Genomic DNA, 13010 nt, shown 5'->3' on the forward strand with positions numbered 1-13010 from the left:
CCACCCCAGCATCCTGGCTTCGCTTCGGCTGGGGCCCACCCATCCGAAGCGAAGCCACGCTCCCACCCCACCCCAGCGTCCTGGCTTCGCTTCGGCTAGGTGGGCGCCCAGCAGAAGCGAAGCCAGGGCGCTGGGGCGGGCGGCTTCGGAACGGCACTCCCGGAAGTCACTCTCCCAGAGGGGCTTCCGGCCGTGTGCGCCATTCCGAAGCCACCTCCCCACCCCAGCATCCTGGCTTCGCTTCAGCTGGGCGGGCGCAATGGCGCCTCGCGCCCAGGTACGCTAGGGTGGGGGTGTTGGGTGGGTGAAAACAGCTCACATGCCTAGCGCGCAAAATAGTCTGGCTATTAGCCCTGCCCACCCCCCTTCCCACCCCCAGCACCAGCGCCTCCATAGCCTTTCATGCCCAAGTCTCTCAAGGCTTGTTAGTTGCCAAGCAAGCCAGGCTCAGAGCTGTCCTCGGGAGACGTCCTCCTGCCTCCCCAGCAAGGAAGGGTGTGTGTTTCTTCCTCCTCTTAAAGATGAGGGTGGGGAGGAGGCCCCGTTCTCTCTTCTCCCCCCCCCCGCCCGCCCGCCCAGCCAACACCCACTTCTTCTCCCTCTTCGTGACACGGATGCTGAAGGAGAAGAAGAGGGTGTTGGCTGGGCGGGCGTGACCCAGCCAAAGCTGCCTGGCTTCACCTTGCTAAGCCCCTAAGCCACCTCCACACCGCCTGCTGCTCATTAGGACATGGCAGTGATGACGAAGGAACCAGGTTGGGTCGCTGGTATGCTGGCTTCCTTCTCCTTCTCTCTCTCTCCCTCTCTCTGACACACACACACACCCGGATGTCCACTTGCACATTGCCAAAAACGAGGGTGGCAATTTGAATAATATTTGCATAGCTGCCAATTTAGAACTAATAACTATTATGTAAATAGAAATGCAAGGAATCGCACCACAGCGCTCCGAAATAGAGGACTGTTGTCAGTAAAATAGGACACCTTGCCACCCTAAGAGATACACACACATACCTTTATGCAACTAGAAATTGGGGGCAATTACACCATGGGCTGGTTTGTTTGTTTTTCTTCTTCTCCTCTTACCCACCCCTCGACCCCAAATCATGTTAGGGGATTCCTTAGTTAAATTTGCATAGTTAAACTATGGAACTCACTACCACAAGATGTAGTGATGGCCTCCAATTTGGATGGCTTTAAAAGGGGGTTGGATAAATTCCTGGAGGCAAAGGCTATCAAGGGCTACTAGCCCTGATGATTGTGTGCTATCTCCAGTATTCGAGGCAGTAAGTCTATATGCACCAGTTGCTGGGGAACATGGGTGGGAGGGTGCTGTTGCACCATGTCCTGCTTTGTTGGTCCCTGGCCGATGGCTGGTTGGCCACTGGGTGAACGGAGTGCTGCACTAGATGGACCCTCGGTCTGATCCAGCATCAGGGCACTTCTCTTGGACTCGATGGCCCCTTCCAACTCTACTATTCTATGATTCTACGATTCTTATGTTCTTATCTGTTCTTAATTGCCATATGGGAGAAAGAGAAGAAGTACACTGGGGGGCATCATTGAATGCACCTTTGGCAACAAAACCCAACGAGTAGGCCTGTTAGTCTCTTGCAACAAAACGACAACAACAACGAGGCGTACAGCATCTGAAAGATTAGCACTTTATTCACGTGTGATGAGGCTGGTGGCTCTGAAGTCAGTGGAGCGGTGAATCCGCTCTGTGTTCCAGGCAGAATTCTAAAGAATAGCTCTTTTAAAGTTCTGACTGCTCCACACCTTGGAGAGCTCCTTGAAAGTTCGGACCGAAACCCAGAGTGGAATCATCCCCCCCCCACTTACATCGGAGTCACCAGCCTCTTCTGGTCTTATGCTCAGTTGGGGGCAGAATGGGGTGTGTGAAAAGGCTGGGGGGTAAAGGGCAATGACCTTGGGGCAATTCAATTCGACCTTAATGTATGTAAAATAAGCCCCCAAGAGCAGTAATTGGTGTAGAGTTGACGTACCATTGTGGTTATCACTTTGTACGATGGGTAATTTTCTTCTGATTGGCAGCGGGATTAGAATAGTTGTCTTTGGCAACTCAGTTTGTTGTATTGTGCAAACCCCGGAAGGGTGGCTTGTTGTCATGGGTAACAAACCTCCCAGAAACCTACAACAGCCCATAGGTTCTGGGTGGTTTGTTACCCATGGCAACTAGCCACCCCGGATGGGCTCACACGACGTGACAACCCAGAGCGCAGGACACGGAATAATGGGCTCAAGTTACAGGAAGCCAGATTCCAGCTGGACATCAGGAAAAACTTCCTGACTGTTAGAGCAGTACGACAATGGAATCAGTTACCTAGGGAGGTTGTGGGCTCTCCCACACTAGAGGCCTTCAAGAGGCAGCTGGACAAGCATCTGTCAGGGATGCTTTAGGGTGGATTCCTGCATGGAGCAGGGGGTTGGACTGGATGGCCTTATAGCCCCCTTCCAACTCTGCTATTCTATGATTCTATGCCCAGCAAAGGTAGTTCTGCTAGTTAGGAGGTTTGCAATCCATGTGTGTGGGAAGGGAAAATAAGCCACCGTGGGTTATTTTCCCTCTGTGCTCATGCAAATCTGCTCTCTTGCCTTTTTCACATCCGCTCTCTTCTCAGCCTCCATCTCCCGTCTGCAATATGGAGGATAATAAGACTCACTTAAATCCACAACCCTGTAAAGATTGCGACTAGATAATGCCCTGTGAAGCTCTTTCTATGCTTGAAAGCGCGAGATCAATGTAAAGTATTATAAGACCGTTGTGGTTGTTCTTAGCACTGCTAGGTAAATTAACACCAGTAACAGGAGAGGAAACCATTGTCTCTATTCAGGCTGAAACAAATGGAATCAAATTCCATCATTAGCTTGAATTCGGATATTTCATGTTCGAACCTTCCTTTGAAATCCTTCTCTTAGAAATTGGCAACTTTCAGGTCAGAGGCAGAGTGGCAAAGGAGATCCATGGCCCCTGGTAATATCCCAAGCCCATAATTTTTATGAAATATTTAAAACTGACTGCCACAAATGCTCTTGAATACACCACAATTTAACCTTTAAAAAGATGTTTTTAAATTACCATTACATCCCACTCTTATACGGGGCTCTCGCAAAAGTCTCCAATCCGGCAATTCCACACATGCTTGGTTTCATCACTGCATCAGGTGTTCAAAAAACTGCCTTCCCCAACCTTCTAGATGTTTTGGAATACAACACCCATAATCCCCAGCTAGTTTGTTGTCATCCAAGATATCTGTAGGGGTTGACGAAACTACAAAACTGTGCAGTGAGGTCTTGATGGAAGCACTGATGAATATTCTAGATACATCTTTGATGGAGCTTGCTGATGGTCTCAGCTGGGATAGGAACCGGTTCAACTGTTTCGCTTTCCATGATGGCTGCATGTTTATGGGATGCCATAGAAGCGGGAATCCCGTGAACATAAAACCACACTTTCCCAAGAAATTTCAGAGGGAGGTGATACCTGACCCCTTTTTGTGACTTTGGTTTATGATCTGGAAAGCTATCCATGGCTACTAGCCCTGATGGTTGTGTGCTATCTCCAGTATTCGAGGCAGTAAGCCTGTGTGCAGCAGTTGCTGGGGAACATGGGTGGGAGGGTGCTGTTGCACCATGTCCTGCTTTTCTGGTCCCTGGCGGACGGCTGGTTGGCCCCTGTGTGAACAGAGTGCTGGACTAGATGGACCTTTGGTCTGATCCAGCATCAGGGCACTTTTTATGTTATGTTCTTACCTAAGGTGCTCCTTGCCCAGGGTGCTATTTATCCTGTCCCTTGCCCATATGTATAAGAGGTTTACGATCTGCCCATGACATACCTGCTAGGGTGACCAACTGTCAGGATTTCCCCGGATTTGTCCTGGTTTTTGTTCTTTCCATGGTGTCAGGGGGGATTTTCTATAATTTTCAATAATGTCCTGGAATGACACACCTTCCCCTTTAAGGCTGCCATTAGCATGGCAGGAGGGAATGACATGCTTTCTTGAGGCACATCATTCCCCCACCCTGAGCTCCAATTGAGGTCTTAAAGGGGAAAGTGGGTCATTCGTGGACATTATAGAAAAGGCCCCAACTGGAGTGGATGGTGGTGGTGCAGAATGAAATCCTTTCCCCTCCTCCACTCCAATCGGGTTCTTTAAGGTGGTGGGGGGGAATAACGTACTTTCTGCAGGACTCAGAAAGCTGCTTCCCCCCACACACACTAGGTGTCCTCTTTTTTGGTTTCCCAAATGTGGTCACCCTAATACCTGCACATGAACTTAAGTACACTGGCGGATCAGTCAGGTGAATAAAACGAGAACTGAACGTAACCAGTGCTTGCATGCGCAGCACAGCTCTCTGAATAGACTTTGTTATCTTCCCCATTCTGGCCAATGAGGAATGCTGCGTAACACAAACACCTTGCATGTGCTGGCACCATTTCTGTAAACCGCCCAGAGAGCCCTGGCTATGGGGGCGGTATATAAGTGTAATAAATAAATAAATAAATAAATATTAGCCTAACAAACAGACCACTTTTTCTATTTTGCTTTTTTCAGGGCCTTAATTTTTTTTTTAAAAAAAAGGGGGTGGGGTAGATATGTTTAGAAGCACTTTCATGGCCTAAAGTCTACTTTGTCAGATGGAACAAAGAGGGTGGGATCTGGCTGAATTCTGGCAGTGTTAGGTGAGGTACAAAGACACCCACACCCACACACCACCTCTCTGAGGCTTGCAGCAATGGAGCATGAGCGCCATCTCATGGAGCATTGGAACACTGCCTGCATCTCGGAGAGCATGAGGTCACCAGAACAGCACTGCAGGAGGAGACCAGGAGGGTACCCTTCTAGTCCAGACTAGACACTTCTGGGAAACACAGACACTTCTGGGAAACAAAGAGAATCCCTATGGAATTCCCTGCCCTTGAAGGTCAGCCAGGGGCCAACATTGTGTTGCTGCCAGCGCCGCCTGAAATTGGTATTGTCCCAAGAAGCATGAAGAAGGATGAAATTGAATAGGGGTAAATGCCAAGTTCTACATTTAGGAAATAGAAACCAAAGGCACAGTTACAAGATGGGGGATACTTGGCTCAGCAATACTACAAACGAGGAAGATCTTGGAATTGCTGTAGATCGCAAGCTGAATAGGAGCCAACAGTGCGATATGGCTGCAAGAAAGGCAAATGCTATTTTGGGCTGCATTAATAGAAGTATAGCTTCCAAATCACGTGAAGTACTGGTTCCTCTCTATTCAGCCCTGGTTAGGCCTCATCTAGAGTATTGCATCCAGTTCTGGGCTCCCCAATTCAAGAAGGACGCAGACAAGCTGGAGCGTGTTCAGATAGGGTGACCATATGAAAAGGAGGACAGGGCTCCTGTATCTTTAACAGTGTACTGAAAAGGCAATTTCAGCAGGTGTCATTTGTATATATGGGGAACCTGGTGAAATTTCCTCTTCATCACCAGAGTTAAAGCTGCAGGTGCCCTGCCCTCTTTTAAATCTGGTCACTCTAGTATAGCTCCTGCAGCTTTAACTGTGGTGCTGAAGAGGGAATTTCACCAGGATCTCCATATATACAAATAACTCCTCTAAAATTCCCTTTTCTATGCAAATGTTAAAGATACAAGAGCCCTGTCCTCCTTTTCATATGGTCACCCTAGCTCAGAGGAGGGCAACCAGGATGATCAGGGGTCTGGAAACAAAGCCCTATGAGGAGGAACTGGGCATGTTTAGCCTGGAGAAGAGAAGATGGAGGGGAGACAGGATAGCACTCTTCAAATACTTAAAAGGTTGTCACACAGAGGAGGGCCAGGATCTCTTCTCGATCCTCCCACAGTGCAGGACACGGAATAACGGGCTCAAGTTAAAGGAAGCCAGATTCCAGCTGGACACCAGGAAAAACTTCCTGACTGTTAGAGCAGTACGACAATGGAACCAGTGACCGAGGGAGGTGGTGGGCTCTCCCACACTCGAGGCCTTCAAGAGGCAGCTGGACAACCATCTGTCAGGGATGCTTTAGGGTGGATTCCTGCATTGAGCAGGGGGTTGGACTCGATGGCCTTGTAGGCCCCTTCCAACTCTGCTATTCTATGATTCTATCCCTTTAGGGAGACCGTATTTGGGAAACCAAAAAAGAGGACACCCAGTGGGGGTGGGTGAGTGGGAAAGCAGCTTTCCGGGGCCTCCAAAAAGCGCACCACTTCCCTGCCTCCTCACTGCTCCAATTGGCTCCTTTAAGGCCCAGATTGGAGCAATGTGGGGCCAACGGAAAAGCGCACTTTCCCCTCCTCTGCTTCAATTGGGGGGGCTTAAAGGCCCCAATTGGAAGGGAAAGCGTGTCATCCCCCTCCAATGCGCCAATCGGGGCCTTTTCTATCATGTCCGGGAATGACACACTTTCCCCTTTAATGCCCCGATTGGAGCAGTGGAGGGGAATGATGTAAGCACATAATTCCACCCACCCCCCAATGCTACTGGTGGACTAAAAGGGGAAAGCGTGTCATTCTAGGACATTATAGAAAACATTCTAGGACGTTATAGAAAATTACAGAAAATTCCCCCCGACACCCAGGATAGAACAAAAACCCAGGATTTTATTAGAGACCCTATGCGGCAGGGTCTTGCTATTTTATTGTTTTACTCTGTACAGCACCATGTACATTGATAGCGCTATATAAATAAATAAATAATAATAATAAGTTGGTCACCCTACAATAGCAACAACAAAATGATACACACCCACCCACCAAAATATACTTCTGAAATGAAGAAAGCTTGGGATAAATAGGAATGGATTTCTTTGTAGAACAACTAGAAGTTCTTTTCAGTTCTAGTACTAAAATAAATAAATAAATAAATCCTGGGCTCAGAGTTCTTTATTTCTAAGTGTTTGTTTTGTACCAGGTTCCAAGTTGATGGGTGTCCCCAGAAGATCCCACAAGCCTGAAGACTACCCATGCCTGTAAATGTATATCATACCATCCTCCCCTACCTAACTCCAATATAATAATAATAATAATAATAATAATAATAATAATAATAATAATAATAATAATAATATAACACTCCCTTTCTGTAGAGGCAGTGGAGGATGAGAATCTGATCAAAGTGCCATCCAACATATTGTACATTTGACACTCCCTTTCTGTAGAGGCAGTGGAGGATGAGAATCTGATCAAAGTGCCATCCAACATATTGTACATTTGATGAAAAGGTTTAGAAGCTACAATCCCAATGACTGGGGATTCTGGGAGTTGTAGTCCAACACATCTGGAAGGCACCAAGTTAGGGAAGGCCTCCCCTAAGCAACCTCTTTCAGCCTTCTGCAATCTGGTGCCCTCCAGATGTGTTGGACTACAACTCCCAAAATCCCCTCAGCATGAGGTTGGCGAAGGCTGACCTATTTGATCAAAAACGCAGCAGAAGCTTGCAATGGAGAAAGAACGCCACCTGGTGGCAGTGAATAGTAATCGCCACAAGGTCCCCAAAAATAAAAATCCAAACCAGAATAATAGAATCGTAGACTTGGAAGGGGCCTCTAAGGCCATCGAGTCCAACCCCCCACTCAATGCAGGAATCTGCCTTAAAGCATCACTGACAGATGGTTGTCCAGCTGCCTCTTGAAGGCCTCTAGTGTGGGAGAGCCCACAACCTCCCTAGGTAACTGATTCCATTGTCGTACTGCTCTAACAGTCAGGACGTTTTTCCTGAGGTCCAGCTGGAATCTGGCTTCCTGTAACTTGAGCCCATTATTCTGTGTCCTGCACTCTGGGAGGATCGAGAAGAGATCCTGGCCCTCCTCTGTGTGACAACCTTTTAAGTATTTGAAGAGTGCTATCATGTCTCCCCTCAATCTTCTCTTTTCCAGGCTAAACATGCCCAGTTCTTTCAGTCTCTCTTTTCATAGGGCTTTGTTTCCAGACCCCTGATCATCCTGGTTGCCCTCCTCTGAACATGCTCCAGCTTGTCTGCGTCCTTCTTGAATTGTGGAGCCCAGAACTGGATGCAATACTCTACATGAGGCCTAACTAGGGCCGAATAGAGAGGAACCAGGACCTCACGCGATTTGGAAGCTATACTTCTATTAATGCAGCCCAAAATAGCATTTACTTTTCTTGCAGCCATATCGCACTGCTGGCTCCTATTCAGCTTGTTATGTACAACAATTCCAAGATCCTTCTCGTTTGTAGTATTGCTGAGCCAAGTATCCCCCATCTTGTAACTGGGCGTTTGGTTTCTATTTTCTAAATGTAGAACTTGGCAGTTATCCCTATTAAATTTCATTCTGTTGTTCTTTTGGTTTATGTCTGCTCTTTTTTTTAATGCCACTGGTTGATTGTTGGCGCTTGACTACAGATTTAAGATTGTGTGTGGAACAAGCCGCCTTGAAGCCCAGTACAAATAAATAAATATGACAATAAAAGGCAGGATACAAATATAATAACCACCACAGCAAGGCTCCTTAACTACACATTGAGGCACAGCATAGTCATTTATAAAAGAAGAGACAGACGTAGTACATTTTAGGTCATGCATAGACTGGGAGTCTCCCCACACCAGCAAGATAAATGATAGCTTATCATAGCACAGGGATGCAAAAACCTGCAGCTCAGGGGAGCATATTGAGGTTTCCTGAGATTTCCAGGTGGCCACGCCTCTTTCCTTGGAGCCCCACTCACTTTCCGGACCGACCACCGAGTGCTTTCTGGGATGTATGTGTTCCTCCACCCCATCGTCAAGAGGCAGCTGGACAACCATCTGTCAGGGATACTCGATGGCCTTGTAGGCTCCTTCCAACTCTGCTATTCTAAGATTCTATCCTAAAAGGTTGAAACGCCTCTCCTAGCTACAGGCAGGGAAAGCTTTCAGATAAAATATGCTGGTGTTTTGGCCCTGCATCTTTTGCCTTCAGCAGCACCAAACACCTTGAAATGCACCCCCCGCCCCCCTGTGAGTTTCTCTGAAATGGGAACCCTAACCCTAAGGCTAAAAGAGGTGCAACACACCTGCTGTACCATCTGCCCTGTCCATTTCCAAACCATTTCAGCTCTCTCTCTCTCTCTCTCTCTCTCTCACACACACACACACACACACACACACACACACACACACACACACACGGCAAGGTAGTTTTGCCATCTTGAATAATAAGTGTGAAGCATGTTGGACGTGGATTTCGCAAGAGCCGAGTTCAAATCCTCACCCTGCCATAAAGCTCGCCGTGTGGGCAAACAATCATCTCCTAGGCTAACCTACATGGTGATGTCACACATCTTTTCCTCACCCCCAATGTAGTATGATACATTGTAGTATGAGCATCTAGCAAAATTGATGGGCAGCAGATCAGGAAAAAGGAGGCAACGCTTTCGCCACACAAGGCACAAGGAACTTGCGAAGACACCCTTGCTTGTAGAGGCCGGTTTATGGAGATGCAGGGAAGGGCTTTCTCTTGTCTTGCTCTCAAGCTTGGTGGAGTTTCATTTGGAGAACCTCCCCCACAACTCTCTCTGCATCATAGGGGTGTGCCGGGTGTTTCCAGGCACACCCTAATGTCTCGAGCAATAAGCGGGGAATTGAGGGGGACAATGAGTAGGGTTCCAGAGGGGCATCAAAACACAGTGGGATCAATCCTCTGAGTGCCCTCTGGCTGTGGAGTAGGGCATCAGTGCCTACAGTGTTCAAGAAAGAAATGAATAAAAATTATGTCCTTAATGACTGATATTCAATCTAGGTTTGGCTTTTTTTTAAAAAATCCCTGGGTGCATACCCTAATGACATGTGCTGCACACGCTGATGCTCTGCATTCAGGAAAGAAGTCAAGCCACTTCTTTTTTAAACTTGATTTTGTAAGTTGTAATGGTTTTTAATATTACTTTTGCTGTTTTTATTCAGAGGCAGCTCTATATTTGGGTAAATGGGGTAAAGACCTGCCCCAACCCTAACATCCCCCAGCAAAAACGTACATTTGCTGCAACACACAGCTGACGGGTGCCCCGCATTATCGTCCCCTGTCCTCTACCAAACCCAATGGCCCCCAACTGCAACTGCTTTTGATTATGATTTTTTTTTAAAGTTTCAGTCCTTTTCCAGACTGCCTTGTCTTGTCTCAGAAAGACAGTATAAAAATACTCTGTGCAGGGTCCAACCGTGTCAATCTACAAACTCAAACAGCGCTAAGCGGAGATCCACTGAATCTGTTGCACAAGCGTTTGCCCGTTCCACTCACTCATGCAACCAGTGACATAAGAGTTATAACAGGTCCCGTGAGCAGAATGCACGACTTCTGAAATTGTAACTTTAGCAGGATAGATCAGAACCTAGTTTCTGCTAGCGTATACCAACTACGCCCTTATCTGGACAGAGATAACCTAACTACAGTTATCCATGCTCTGATAACCCCTCGTTTGGATTACTGCAATGCGTTATACGTGGGGCTGCCTTTGAAAACGGTCCGGAAGCTTCAGCTGGTACAAAACAGGGCAGCCCGTTTACTAACAGGGACTGGCTGGCGAGATCACATTATGGCAGTCCTTTTCCAGCTTCATTGGCTGCCAGTCCAGGTCCGGCCCGATTCAAAGTGCTGGTATTGACATTTAAAGCCCTAAATGGTTTGGGGCCAGGTTATTTGAAGGCACGCCTCCTCCCATATGTACCTGCCTGGACCTTAAGATCATCCACAGGGGCCCTTCTCCGTGAGCCCCTGCCAAAGGAAGTGAGGCAGGTGGCTACTAGGAGGAGGGCCTTCTCCGCTGTGGCACCCCAGCTGTGGAATGAGCTCCCCAGAGAGGTCCGCCTGGCGCCTACACTGTACTGCTTTCGTCGCCAGCTGAAGACCTTTTTATTCACTCAGTATTTTAACACTTAATTTTAACTTAAATTTAAATTTTACTGTTCTAACTCTGTATTTTAACCTTATATCAATTTTGCTGCGTGGTTTTATCCTGGTTGTGCTTTTGATACTGTATTTTGTATTTGTGGTTTTAACCTGTTGGTTGTTTTATTATGGTTTTAGTTTTTTGTGAACTGCCCAGAGAGCTTTGGCTATTGGGCGGTATAAAAATGTAATAAATAAATAAATAAATAAATAAATAGCACAACAGCGTTTGCGTTAACGGAATGGCAGTTGGATACTGCCTTATAAATAAATATTGCAAACTGCAGAATTCACCCGTGGCAATGGCCCCAGGCATGGATGGCTTTAAAAGGGGGGATTGGGTACATTCAGGAGGAACAGGAGAAGTCTGGCAGCAAAGGTGAGCGATGGGAACCACGCAGCCATCTTCAGAAGCAGTGTATCCCAAAATACCAGTTGCCAGAGGATGGAGCGGGAAGTGGAGGGACAGTCCCATAAGCGTCCAGCCCTGGTGCGATGGCAGACTTGATGGATGCTCCTGCTCGCTGGCTGGACGTGGCTGAAGCAAAAAGGGGATTCCAGATGGAAGAAATTAACATTGCCGCAGAAACAGACCTGGAGCCTCCAAAGCGTTGAGCGTAATTCTACTGCACCTGAGTTCGTGGTGACCAGCAAATGCGCCCCACGCAATGTTCCTTGTCTATAAGGGGCTTGTTCAACAACCTGCAGTTTGGGTGATTCGCTCGGCTGACCCATCACATGTAAAGCAGAGGGTGATCTGAGAGGGAGGGGAACAGCACATATTTGGGGGCGGGGGGGAGATAAAGGAACCAAGCTCTCTCCCCCCCCCCCTTGCCTGTCTCCTGCAACCATGAGAAGTCAACATGGGTGGGGATCATGAGACACCAAGACAGGACCAGCGGCCCGGGATGCTTTCCAAGCCCAGCATAAAGTGCCAGCTTTAACCCTCAAAGCCTTAAATGGTTTGGGTTCAAGTTACTTGCAGGACTGCCTTCTCCCATACCAGCCTGCCTGCACTCTGAGGTCATCCACGGAGGCCCTTCTCACCTGCCTGCTGCCAGGCTGACAAGTACAACGAAGAGGGCCTCCTCAGTGGTGGCCCCGTACTTTCGGAATCAACTTCCATCAGGGGTTCATTCAGTCTCCTTCACAGATCTTCAGGAAAGCTCCAAAGAGTCTCCTGTTTTCGTTGGCCTTCCAAGAAATAATTCTTTCCTCTCCTTTTATTACATTGTTTATACTGCCCAATAGCTGAATAGAGGGCTAGAAGGGGAAAAAACCCAGCTGTGGGTAGGGTTCAGCTCCCCACATCCTCTTTTGTGCCATCGCACCCAACCCTCCGTGGTTTACAAGCAATTGGTGCAGGTTCACATTTAGAAAGGGACAGTTCAGCTGCATTCGCATGACCTTTGGCCTCTGGCCATCTTGATCTAGAGGATGGCTCTCCACAAGAGCGGGAACGGACCCAGGAATCAGGCCCACTAGGGCGGGAAGCAGTTCACAAACATTAGCACCACGGGTAAAGCCAGCACTATTCCCAGGGCTAAATTTAACAGGTGGAACTCACTGCCACAAGACGCAGCAATGGCAGGATGGCTTTAGAAATACAAAAATGGATTGGATAAATTCAGAGAGTAAGAGACCTTCCCTGACCCGGTGCCCTCCAGATGGGTTGGACTACAACTCTCAGCATTCCCATCCAGCACACCCAATGGTCATGAGGGCTGGGGATGTTGAGAGTTGTAGTCCTCCACATCTGGAGGGAAAGGTTGCAACAGCTGAATGGCACCTCTGAATGCCGGTTGGTGGGTAGAGGAAACAGAATGGGAGATTGATAAGACTTGGTCTGATCCAGCAAAAGGCCGCCTTTACAGGTTGCACTCAGCTTCCTGGGACTCATCACATCCTGTCTTTTTGGCTCCTCCAGTCTGGTCATGTTTATCTGCTATGTGTCCCTCCCATTTCCTCTTCCCACTCATTCCATGCCATATCTCCAGGCAAGGATCATCCTCACTTCTTTACTTTGGCACGCTTCTACAATTCCTCCTTGAACCACCCTAGCCTCAGCTGTCTCCCTTGCTCAACAGATCAGGGGTCTGGAAACAAAGCCCTATGAAGA

The sequence above is a fragment of the Elgaria multicarinata genome, chromosome 9 (assembly GCF_023053635.1).
Source record: "Elgaria multicarinata webbii isolate HBS135686 ecotype San Diego chromosome 9, rElgMul1.1.pri, whole genome shotgun sequence".
Lineage (NCBI taxonomy): Eukaryota > Metazoa > Chordata > Lepidosauria > Squamata > Anguidae > Elgaria > Elgaria multicarinata.